Below are 12652 nucleotides of genomic sequence, written 5' to 3' on the forward strand. Positions count from 1 at the left end.
TAATGAGAATCTATCTCAAATAAATCTTGACAGCAAACTTGCATTCAAAAAGCCAAGGCCGGTGAACCTTAGAAAGTGCCCTCACCCACTTTAAGGTCTAGAGGAGCACAATTTCCAATCTAGCAGTTAGAAGTCTCTGCCCTCGGCACACCACTCTGAGAGCGGCGAGGAGCTGGAGAAGCGGAGTCTACAACTTCAGTTTCATGAAAGTGGAAGAGGAGGACTCAGTGAGAACCAGAGGTGACTGTGTGTTGGGCCGGCAGCACAGTACCAGGTCTGGTTGGGGGCAGGAGCTACAGCAAATGTTAATGGAAAGCTCAGGAGGAACTAAGAGGGTATTAGAGGCAGAGGACCCTGAAGATCTTAACGTTTCAGTGGTTCTCGACCTTCCTAATGCTGCAGCCTTTTAATACAGTTTCTCGTATTGTGGTGATGCCCAACCATAGAATTATTGCATTGCTACTCCATATTGTAACTTACAACTGTTGTAAATCTGGTGTGCAGGATTTCTGATCCGTGGCCCACAGGTTGAGAACTAGTACAATATATACTAAAGTTGTTGATAGAGAGAGGACCCAGCTCTCAAGTCAGCAATTAGTATGTTAACCAGTTAATCTTATCTTCTGTCCAAGAATTTTCTTATGGACAGAAAGGTCATTTCTGTGGGGATTTGTCTGGTTGCCCTGTCTCATCATTGAAGTCTCTGAGGACCACAAAAGCTGCTGAGCCACAAAAGTCATCAAAGGGGCTCCAGGCCCCTCCTTGCCGCCCTGCCTATGGCTCCTCAGGAGCTGTCCAAAATGGCGGCTTCTCTCAAAAATGGCGGCATCACAACAACTCAGCCTACAGCCATCATAAGAGCTGTAGGAGCGGTCCACAGTGGCACACTGCTTTTCTCACCTCATCGGGAGCTGCCCCTCAGGAGCTGTTCACAATGGCCACACTTTTCATGCCTCAGCCTACAACTTTCATGAAACACCACTGCAGGAGCTATGCCACAGAAGCTGTCCACCGTGGCAGCACCTCCTCTCTAGACACACACACATACACACACACACACACACACACACACACACACACACACACACACACACCAGCCCCACAGAGATTGAGCCTCAGGTAAAGCCAGCTACATCCAGGAAGGACTTCTCACCCTAACCCATGGGCCCGATGCAGGGAAATGGGGTGAAAAAAAGCCACCAATTCCTGAGCCACCCCATATTCAAGACTTGAAATTCCACCAATTCTCACACTGGAAATCTCTGCCATGAGAAGTTCTGCCCTTCAGAAATCCTATATAAGCACTGCCTCCTTTGTCCAGGGCTCCTGGGTGCAGAGGGCAGCCATCCCTAGATTGTCACTCCATATCCTGGACCTTCCAATAAATCTCTTTCATAAGATTTCCTGCCTGCTGTAACTCACCAGTCTGAAGAATCCAAGAAGAAGGGAAGCAATGAAGAGAAGATTCTAAGAAAAGGAGCTGGGCTGAGGCTCCTGAGCCCCTCAGGTCACCTGGGGATCCCCTGCGCTGAGAGCTGCAATGTCTCTGATGAGGAGGCTTCCTCGCAAAGCTGTAAGGTTCCATCCACTAGGATGATACCCTTCCACTGGAACACTGTCCCACCTCAGAGCTGTGTGGTTCCTGGGCTTCTGAATCCGAGAATACCCTTCCATCCAAGCAGAAACACTTACAGTAATCCTTCACAATTTTACTGTGTCATGGAGATGTGGAGTCTAAAGAGATCTATCCCAACCAAACATAAGTTGGTAATAAGGTCACCACCTAGCCTCAGTATTCACGAGGGAAACCATTCATCTTCAGACACTGGTCAGGAGTGAGCACTGAGACCCATGTGCAAGGGTTCCAAAAGTCACCTACTGTGGTCTTATGAGTGAGATTGTCCTCCATAAAGTCAAATGTTTGAATACTTAGTCCCTAGTTCTTGGCACAATTTGAGAGGATTAGAAGGTATAATGTTGGAGGGAATATGTCACCAGAGATGGGTTTTGTGAGTTTAAAGAGCCATTTCAAGTCAGTACTGTTTTCTGCTTGCAGTTTGCGATGTGAGCCCTCAGTTTCTGCTTCATCTATCAAGTCTGCTGCTTAGCCCATGCTTCTGAAGCACGGCAGACAATTATCCCTCTGGGACTGACTGTACACCAAACAGACCCTTCCTTTTATAAGATGCATTGACCATAGTATTTCATCATGGCAAAAACAGCTGACACACCTACATTAGGTTATGCTTATTTTCTGGCAGAAAATCCATATGACGCAAGAACTGGTAGTCCCACTCCATCTCAAAAGGGATCTCAACACTAAGTAGTGTGGCCTTGTTAAATGTTCTATTTCCAGCCTGGGAGATGCCATGGATATTCAGTGTAAGCCATTGGTGTTGAAGGAGGAGATACAGCAAGCTTAGACAATGTTTCTGTTCAGAATGGAAGAGCACTAGTGCAATGGCTTCATACCTGCCTCTGCTTCCACCTGCTATTCAGCTGCACAGTCTTTGCTAGTGATGCCACTAAGTTCAAGTATGCAGACATGGGGCTTGCTGAGAAAGGAAATAGTAAGAGTATTGGTCCCTTATCTAAGACAAGCAGTTCATTAATCCCTTGGAAGTTCTAAAATAATAGATGCATTATGATGGCCAACTGAACACTGACAGGAAGGGTCAACCAACATGCAGTAGTTTTCAAACAGTCTCCACACACCCTGACTTAAAGTCAAAGGGTGGAGGAAGGAAGTTCTAAGTTTGAGCTATCCTTTCCAGACCTTAGAGGTGTTTAGGGCTTCCAGAGAGGAGAGATGCTAGTGTTATATAAAATTGGAAATATCACAGAAGAGAAGGATTCCAGGATTGCTTCCAGCATATTCACAGTGAATCTAGAGACCAGCTAGATTAGAAGTGGCCAAGGTGGACCAATCATCTGGTCTGTTTCCCATCATCACCATCACCTGACAGCCAGGCAGGCATCCAATAACCAAATTTTATGTCAAATAATTCCACTCAACTTTTGGATCAGAGTTCATTATACAATGGGTCTCCATCTTCAAAGATCATTCATTGTTAAGGTACCTGAAGCCACAAAGTACCCTGAAGCAAGCAATACATACTTACATAAATGGTGCCACTCTATGCACAGTTATGAATTTTTTCTCTTAATATATCTTTTGTTTGTTTGTAGTTTTGTCTTTAAGGAAGGGTCTCATGTAGTATAAACTGGTCTTGAACTCCGGATACACGTATACCTCCTAAGTGCTTGGATTACAAGTGTCTACCACCACACTTGGCTTTTTTTATATAAAAATATAAAACTGAATAGTATTCTAATAATCCAACCTTTATTTTGTAAATGTACACATAGTTGATATACATGGACATGACTGTTAACATGTAGATTTTATTTTACTCACTGTGTGATTTGTGTGTACCACAAATCATTTAACCAATCTTTGCCTGAAATCAGCACCTTTGTGTTTGTAAGAATAGTTGGTTTTATTTACAATGCTAGGGTATTGAGCAGAGTTGAGAGAGAGAGAGAGAGAGAGAGAGAGAGAGAGAGAGAGAGAGAGAGAGAGAGAGAGAGACAGAGATAGACAGAGAGATAGGTCTTCATGAGTTTGAGGCCAGCCTAGTCTACAGAGCAAGTTCCAGGACAGCTAGAGCTACACAGAGAAACCATTTCTCAAAACAAANTAGTCTACAGAGCAAGTTCCAGGACAGCTAGAGCTACACAGAGAAACCATTTCTCAAAACAAAACAAAACAAAATTCATAACAAACATGAAATTTGCTGCATGGTATTTTTATTTTGAAGTTTGTTTTGTTTTCCTTTGATGTTTTAAGATTTCACATTGTATCAGATCCCTTGTATGAGAATTTAAAATAAGTTTTCTCCTCTCCTAAAGAATACAAACTCTAGCCTTAGTGAATCTCATCTTTCCCTATATGTGAGTTCCTGACCTCAGAAGACAATGCTTTGAAAGTGTAGATCATGTCAAGACTTGAGCCACTTCTCCACACCCTGCGAGCTCTACCCGAGCCTTTGAATTTTGACTCCAGCCTCAACACATCACTGCAGCCTGAAGAAACCTCTTGGGTTGTCACATCTATTTGGTCCTTCTGCTCATCTGCTCTAGTGGAAGCAAGAACAGGAGACACAATCTAATGCTTGCTACCTGTACTTGTCTGAATTGTTTTAAGATACTGTGATGGTTTGTATATCCTTGGACCAGGGAGTGGCACCATCTGAAGGTGTGGCCTTGTTGGAATAGGTGTGGCCTGGTTGGAATGGGTGTGTCACTGTGGGTGTGGGTATAAGATCCTCACCCTAGTTGCCTGGAAGTCAGTCTTCCACTATCAGCCTTTGGATGAAGACATAGAACTCTCAGCTTTTCCTGTGCCATGCCTGCCTGGATACTGACATGCTCTCACCTTGATGATAATGGACTGAACCTCTGAACCTGTAAGCCAGCTCCAAGTAAATATTGTTTTTTATAAGACTTGCCTTGGTCATGGTGTCTGTTCACAGCAGTAAAACCCTAACTAAAACAGATACCTTTACTTGAATGAAGTTAGGATCTTCACTAGAAAAAAATTTTCAAGACAAATCAGTATGAAGTAAACTTTGAGCTTATTAAAAAACAGACTCGATATAGTCATTTAAATGTGGGTTTTATATAAGCAGGCACACATTCTACCACTAAGCTATATGCCAAATCCTTAGTTCAAGGTCAGCTATTGTAATTCTGACTTAAACAAAATTGAGAAAAGGATTTGGGATATAGCTTAACTTAACTCTGTACCCCAAGCCAGAATTTTTCTGGTCTTCTTTTTCTTGGAAGTCCTTCTTCTCAGACTTCAAAGCAGCTGACCAGATCTGTTCCATTAGGCCAAATTTGACGACTTCTGATGTGGCCTTGTTCAAAGGACCTTTAAGAAACTTTTTCTCCTTTTAGTAAATTAAATCACAATGTGGTTTTGAGGAGAATTGGGTGGGAGTCTGTTAGAGTCCGTCAAAAGAACTTCACTCACAAAGACCACAGAGATCACCATCGCTGCAAAACGCAAGAGGTTTTTTTTTTTTTTTTTNTTAATCCAACGCATTGGGGGCCCTCCTCTCAGCATGCAGGCTAGAAGAGAGACCCAAAACAAACAAAGAACATACTTTTTATGCCTTGTAAGGGGCAGATTTAGAAAACAGGGCTATCTGGCTTATTCTCATTGGTGTAGCAAGTAACCTTTTCAGGCATTGGTTGGTTTGCATAGGGTGACTACCTTTGGCCTAGTGACTCACTCTGCCTGCCCTTATGGTGGATTATCAGCAAAGCAGCAGTATATCTTGAACTTATGGGTCAGCTATTAATATCACAGCTATTAATGTCACAGGGAATTCTAGCAACAAGATCTGGGCAGTTTGTAGTTTTTCTCAGAATTTAGTGGGGGGAGGGAGGGCAGGGAAATTTCTCTGGGAACTGCTATCTTGTTGTGGTTATTTTTATGAGAACAGCTCATTTTGTTTTGGCAGCTGTAGACTTAGTCATTTTGATCGCTATGTTTCTAAAGTCCCTTCAAAGCAGGGGGAGGAGGCTAAGTGGTCTTGAATTTATTTTGGCTTATACAAGTCCAGGACAATACGCTAAAAACATAGATCACAACACTCAAAGGCATTCTGGCTATCCATGCTCACAGAGAACCCAGGGTATATTTGTCACGTCAAGAAATGATGAGGTGGAGGTGTGAGGGAATGGACAAGTATTTGCCTCATTAAAAAAATGGTATTAAAAAGTTTATGCAGGGTATCTTTGGAGGACTCTTCAAGATATCATGGAGGTGGCCACCAGCACCTGTGAGGCTAAGGCCACTGCGAGGAGCCTGAGAGACCCACAGAGGTTTTGAGGAGAGGCTTGGCAGCCAAGGATGAACCTGCAGAGCATCAAGTATCTTTGGAACAACTGAAAAGTAAAGGTCTTATGGGAAGAATCTTTAAAAATAGGTTTATGGACTCGGAAAAAAAATGGCAGACTCAGCAGTGTAGAAGGCCAAGAGAAGCAGAACTAGAGATGCAGAGGCAGCAGCCGGGAAACAGTGATGGGTAGAGGAGTGTGTCTTTGACAGACAAATGAGCATGTTGTTGCCAAGTAGAGCATGTACTCTGGTGGCTGCGAAGCTTGGGACACTACCAAGTTCCTTCAGCTGCTCTCAGGGAAGGAGAGCATGGGGCTGCCTTACTGCCTGCAAGCTGGTCGAGCCCTGGGAACCAGGTTGGGGGCTGGAAGGTAAGCAGCAACCTGAACTCTGGAAGGTACTGCCCCATAAGAGATACCAATCAAATGATCACCTTGACTCAGAGCAACAAGATATTCACAATAAAGAAGGGTTCATTTTCTGACTCCCCAAAAGACTCCCACAGTCCATGCTGCCATCAGAGGCCATGTGGGTACCTGTAGTCCTGTAGTCTGCAGGAGGCAAGGTTGATGTCTGTGGCAGTGCTGCCAGTGGAATTCATGATCCGTGCTGCCACTGGTTGCTGTGGAGAAGGAAACTTATTTTGCAGTGGTATCCATGACTGCTGACTCATAACTGAGAATGACACTGAAGTTTCCTGTGACATGCCCACCACCACCACCACCACCATCACCACCACCACCACCAAAAGAAACAGTCTAGATAGGAAGCTATAGAAGAGAGTCCTTAAAAATTCCAATAAAGAGCCAGGCAGTGGTGGCACATGCCTTTAATCCCAGCACTTGGGAGACAGAGGCAGGTGGATTTCTGAGTTTGAGGCCAGCCTTTTTACAGAGTTCCAGGACAACTAGGGCTATACAGAGAAACCCTGTCTCGAAAAACAAACAAACAAACAAACAAACAAACAAACAAAAGTTGTGATAAAGATAATGGATTGTGGGTCTTCTCAGCTGAGGGCTTCTGTGTGGGAGTGGGGAAGAGGAAAGATATAACTCAGTTTTCTTTTAAGGAACTTGCCACTTGGAGTTTGACCATGCTCCATTGAGGCTACGGGCAATACTAATTGGACTTGGGTGGTTTTGTTTGTTTGGTTGGTTGGTTGGTTTTGGTTTTGGTTTTGGTTTTTTTTGTTGTTGTTGTTTTTTGTTGTTGTTTTGGCTTTTTGTTTGTTTGTTTGTTTTTGTGGGGAATGACAGATGGGGAAATAGAGTGAAGAAAGCAGACCAGGGAGGAATGGGAAGTAAGTGTGATAGAGGTGATCTTAGGGTCTCTATTGCTGTGAAGAGACACCATAACCACTGCAACTCCTATAAAGGAAAACATTTTATTGGGGCTGGCTTACAGTTCAGAGATTTAATCCATTATCATCATGATGGGAAACATGGTGATACACAGGCAGTCATGATACTAGAAAAGGAGCTGAAAGTGCTATATCTTGATCTGCAGGCAGCAGAAGTGAACTGTGAGCTACACTAGGTGTAGCTTGAACATAGGAGAACTTGAAACCTGCCTGCACAATGACACACTTTCTCCAACAAGGTCACACCTCCTAATAGTGTCACTCTGAATGGGCCAAGCATTCAAACACATGAGTATATGGGGGCCTAACCTATTCAAACCACCACAGATGTGTTGTATGAAATTCTCAAACAATCAATAAAAAGCTTGTGTTGGGGAAAATGTTTATGTAGAATGAACGCTAAGTCAGTGATATAGCTCAGTTGGTAAAAGGTTTCAGTTCAACCTGAGTTCAATACCCAGAATCCATGTGAAGGTATGAGGAGAACCAACTCCACAAAAGTCCTCTGACCTCCAAAGGCAATATGGCACATCTGTCCCTTCATGTGTGGGCTGTACCACACATGTATGTACATGCGCACTTGCATGCACACACCCACACACATCATATGTACACATAATAATAATGCATAACATTTTAAAAGTGTATGTGGTGTAGAAGAGACAGAAACACAGCAGGCAAATTCTCCAGGAAAATCATCACACCTTAATCCAGAGGGAATGGAGATAAGGAAGTTATTATCTTGAGTGACACTTGTATAGAGTCATACCTAGATAGATAAGTGAGCATTTCATTATCTTATTAAGAAGTGCACGTTATGCATTTGTCTTCCCTAATGCTGGCTGCTCTGAGTGAAGGCCACAGATCATTAGAAGTTAGAGTCTGAGTTAGTTACTTGTTATAGGAAAACATACATGACAAAGGCAACTTAAAGAAGGAAGAGTTTATTTTGGCTCTCAGCTTGAGTATATAGTCCAGCATGGTGGTAAGGCCATGGCAGCAGGAGCATGAGGCTACACTCAGAAGGCAGAGATTGCTGGATACTGATGCTGTCCTATTTTATTCAGTTGAACCTGGAGCCCTCTTGTGCTGGCTACACTCAGTGTTGGTCTTCTGGTCAGGCTGGCAATCAAGATTTACTATCACAGTATCTAAATATTTATACAGGAGCCAAGATGTTGTAGGATGTCCGATCCAGCCAACAGAATTCAGAAAGAACTAGAAAGAGTGAGCATATTGAATACTAAATCTCAGATGCTGAAAACATTCTAGGATGAGGAATGAAGGTCCTTTTTATTCTGGAGCTGCTTCAGGACTGAGAAGGAGCACCAAGGGCCTCTGGTTGGTGGTGCTGATCTGCCATAGAATGGTAGAACTGTAAGGCATAAAAAGCTTGAGTTGTACTTTGAGAGAGGATGAAATGCTTATCATAAGAGGTTGAAGGGCAAGTTTCGGCATCACTTGGATGTCAAGAGATCCTTGGTAAGAAGCAAGCACCAAGATGGGTGGTTGTGGTGCATGCTTTTAATCCCAGAATTTAGGAGGCAGAAGCAAGAGGATCTTTGTGAGTTTGAGACCAGTCTGATCTACAGAGTGAGTTTCACAACAGCCAGGACACAGAGAGAAACCTTGTCTCATAACAAACAAACAAACAAAGAAACCTTGTCTCATAACAAACAAACAAACAAAAACAAAAACAAAAACAAAACCCAACAGTGTTGAAAGTAATGTTTGTATCCCTGAGTGAATATTAGTTCAATGGTCTCTAATCTGAAAGAAGGCAAACCAAGTAAGAGATGAAAAGAGGGGAAAGAAATGTGCCAGGGAACAGGAAAGCCAGCTCCATGTGTGTGCCCTTCATAATCACCCACTGGAGGCACTCCAGTAGATGTCTGTTCTTTAGTCCTCTAGCTGTATTTTATACTACCCTCAGTTTGTTGGCATAGACACAACAGTCTGCTTCCAAGGACTTTTTCCTGTAGCCTGTAACCCTTAATTCAAACCTAGACCTGGATCAAGAGTCTGTCTTCTGACAAGACTGCATTCTTAACTGGTAGGCAAGGAAATATGAGAAAGCAAATCCGTGCTTATGTTTGGCAATGAGAGTGTGAGAAGGAGTAAATCCAGAGAGATGGGAGATCTATTTGAAATGTGAATGGAGGGAGATTTAATCAGATTCATTCAAATGGAGTCAAGGGGTAAGTGTTACCAGTCCAATTAGTGGTATACCCATACAAAGGCAAAGTGGTTTTATGACCTACAAAGTTCTCAGCAAGAAGTGAACTATGTTGTCAAAGAAGATTGTAGGCTGCTATAGAGGCTGGTAACAGGAATAGAAAAAAATCATGGAAGTCATAACATTTAAAAGTGACACCTTAGAGTGATTTTAGGAAAGCACATAAGAAATTGTATTGGCTAAGTTTCTGTTCCTGTGATACATCTCCCTGACCAAGGAAGGCACCTTACAGAAGAAACAGTTAATTTTGACTTATGGTTGCAAAGAATGGGAGTCCATCATGGCAGGGCAGAGGTAGTAGGCAGAGATGGTGGCTGTAGTAGAATATATGTACAAAGCAGAAAGAGTAAATTTAAATTAAGGCAAGGCTTTAAGTTCTTTTTTTCCTTTAATTTATTCACTTTACATCCTGATTGCAGCCGCCTCCCTCATCTCTTCCCAGTCCCACCTTTACATACTCCTCTCCCACTTCCCCTTCCCTTCTCCTCAGAGAAGAGGAAACCCCGATGGGTACCAACTTGCCCTAGCACAAGTCGCAGCAAGACTAAGTGCATCCTCTCCCACTAAGGCCAAACAAGGCAGCCCAGCTAGGGGAAGGGGAATCCAAAAGTAGGCAATAGTCAGAGACAGCCCACACTCCAATTGTTAGGGGACCAAGCTGCGTATTTGCTACAAATCTGTACAAGGCCCATGTATGCTCTTTGGTTGATGGTTTAGTCTCTATGAACTTTCATGGGCTCAGGTTAATTGATTCTGTAGGTCTTCTTGTATGTCTCCCTAAACTTTGCCTAGTGTTTGGCTGTGTATCTCTTCATCTGTTTCCATTAGCTGCTGGCTGAAGCCTCTCAATACAGTTATACTAGGCTCCTGTCTATAAGCATAGCAGAGTGTTGTTAACAGTGTCAGGGATTGAATCTCTCCCAATAGTTTTATCTCTGTTCCTCTTCTATCTCTTATCTTAATTACCCACTTATTTTATTCTAAGTCATGCCATGGATGGTTACCTTGTCCTCAGTTTCATACAACCATCTTCTTCTGTGTCTGAGGGAAATCTCCCATGCCTGACTATTTTCCCTGAACTCCTCTTTTTATCTCAGATGTCCTACCTTCTAATCTTTCCTCACCTCACTGGCCAACAAGCTTTTTATTCAGTACAAAAAAATGATCTCTACAGAGGAGTCCACTTATAAATGAATATTAGCTATAAAGTACAGGATAACATGATACAATCCACAGACCCAAAGAAGCTAAATAACAGGGAGGGTCCAAGGGAGGATGGTTGAATTCCACTCAAAAGGGGATATAAAATAGATATTAGAGGTGTGTGGAAGTAAGGAGCTGGGTGGAATCAGGGAAGTGGAACCGGGATGGAAATCAGGTGTGGAGAGAGCAGGGGTGGGGTATAGGAGTTGGAGAGGGCTAAAAGAGAAAACAGAAATAGATAGGAAGCATTTCTGGGACAAGCTTGAGACCTGTTCCCAGTAGTCTATGTGAGTGACCCTAGCTGAGACTCCTAGCTGCTGGGGATACAGAAATTTTAAGTTCTTGAAGCTCACCTCCAGTGACGCACTTCCTTCAGCAAGGCCATACCTTCTAAACCTCCACAAACAACACCGCCAACTGAGTACCCAAATGCTTGAGACTATGGGGCACCATCACAGAAATATAATACTAAAAATACTGCAAATGAGAAGAAATTCTGTCTGCTATGACAAAAATAGTCATGTTAGGCTAAGTGGGTAAAGATGGGGTCATAATTCTAGGTAAATGGCTTTGATCAGGAATAGTCTAAGAAGTCTTTACCACAGAGTTGAGTAATGGCCCTAGCTAGCATTCTCCTCTTTACTCAACCAAAGACCCATTCATGGAGTACTGCAACCCACACTTAGTGTGGAATCTCATTCCTCAATTACCTTGTATACAAACTCCTCCGGAGGCATGCACAGAGGTTGTCTCCTAGATGATCCTAGCTCCTCTCAACTTGACAATACAAACAATTTCAGGAACTATAGAGTGAATTGAGACACAGCTTCATTCCTGACCTTCAGACCTTGGACTAGTCTGTAGGGTCCATCTCATTTCTTTACTACCAAAATAGTTTTGCTGCACAGATTGTTCATAGCCATGAATTTCTCAATGATAGGCTATCAGCTTTTATGTCTTTCAGGACCATTGAAGAATGTCTTTAAGGACAATTGTAACCATTAGTGGAATTCCTAGCAAGATATGTATTCCAAGTTTTGGCAGAGTGGCGGCTTGTTAGGTAATTTAAGTGCCTATGAGAGAGAGAGAGAGAACATTTGAGGCTCTAAGACAGCTCCAGGCCTTTATAGGACAGAACATTTTGTATCAGAAATACCATAAAAGCCTGTGGAGTTAGCTGGTCCAGTGGCATATACACTTTAAGCCCAGCACTCTGATGGCAGAGGAAGATGAATCTCTGAGTTTGAGGACAGCCTGGTCTTCAGAGAAAGTTTCAGTACAGCTAGGCTACACAGAGAAACTTTGTCTTGGAAAACAAAAACAAAAAACCTCCAGAGTCTAAAAAAGCCTCAGCAACTCTGATGTTTAAATGTCATGTCCCGCCTAGGAGGGGAAGGGAACACCCATGTAGGTAGGGTAAAAAAAGAATGACTAAAAATATTTATCTAGTATACATATTAAGGAGGCTGTGGGCTAAAGTGATGGCTCTGTGGTTAAGAGTGCTTGCTGCTTCTTCCAGAGGTCCTAAGCTCAACTGTCAGCACACAGCCCTCAATAAGTCCAGTTCCAGGGGATCCAGTGCACTCTTCTGACCTCTTCTGACACTAGGCATGTATACATTGGCAAAACTGTCACACAAATAAAATAATTTTTTAAAAAAAACTTCAAAAAAGGAGGGTGTAAATTGAACTTATTGGGACTTGCTATTGATAGCAATGAGAAGGACCAGGGTTCAGAAGTTCTAACAAGAAGTGGTCAGGGCAGAAAAATCACTCCCATATTGATATGAAATATAATTGTGGTCCCTGCTATTCTGAGAGTCAGTAGGTGCTCATTCATAGAGATGGAAAATGCAAGAGCCTGTATGGCACCCGGGACCCATCAATTCTCAAAGCAGAGGGGCCTCTTTCCCTCTGGAGCATTTCACAGTCCAGGAACAAAG

Source organism: Mus caroli, chromosome 11 (genome assembly GCF_900094665.2).
Source record: "Mus caroli chromosome 11, CAROLI_EIJ_v1.1, whole genome shotgun sequence".
NCBI classification, from domain to species: Eukaryota; Metazoa; Chordata; class Mammalia; order Rodentia; family Muridae; genus Mus; species Mus caroli.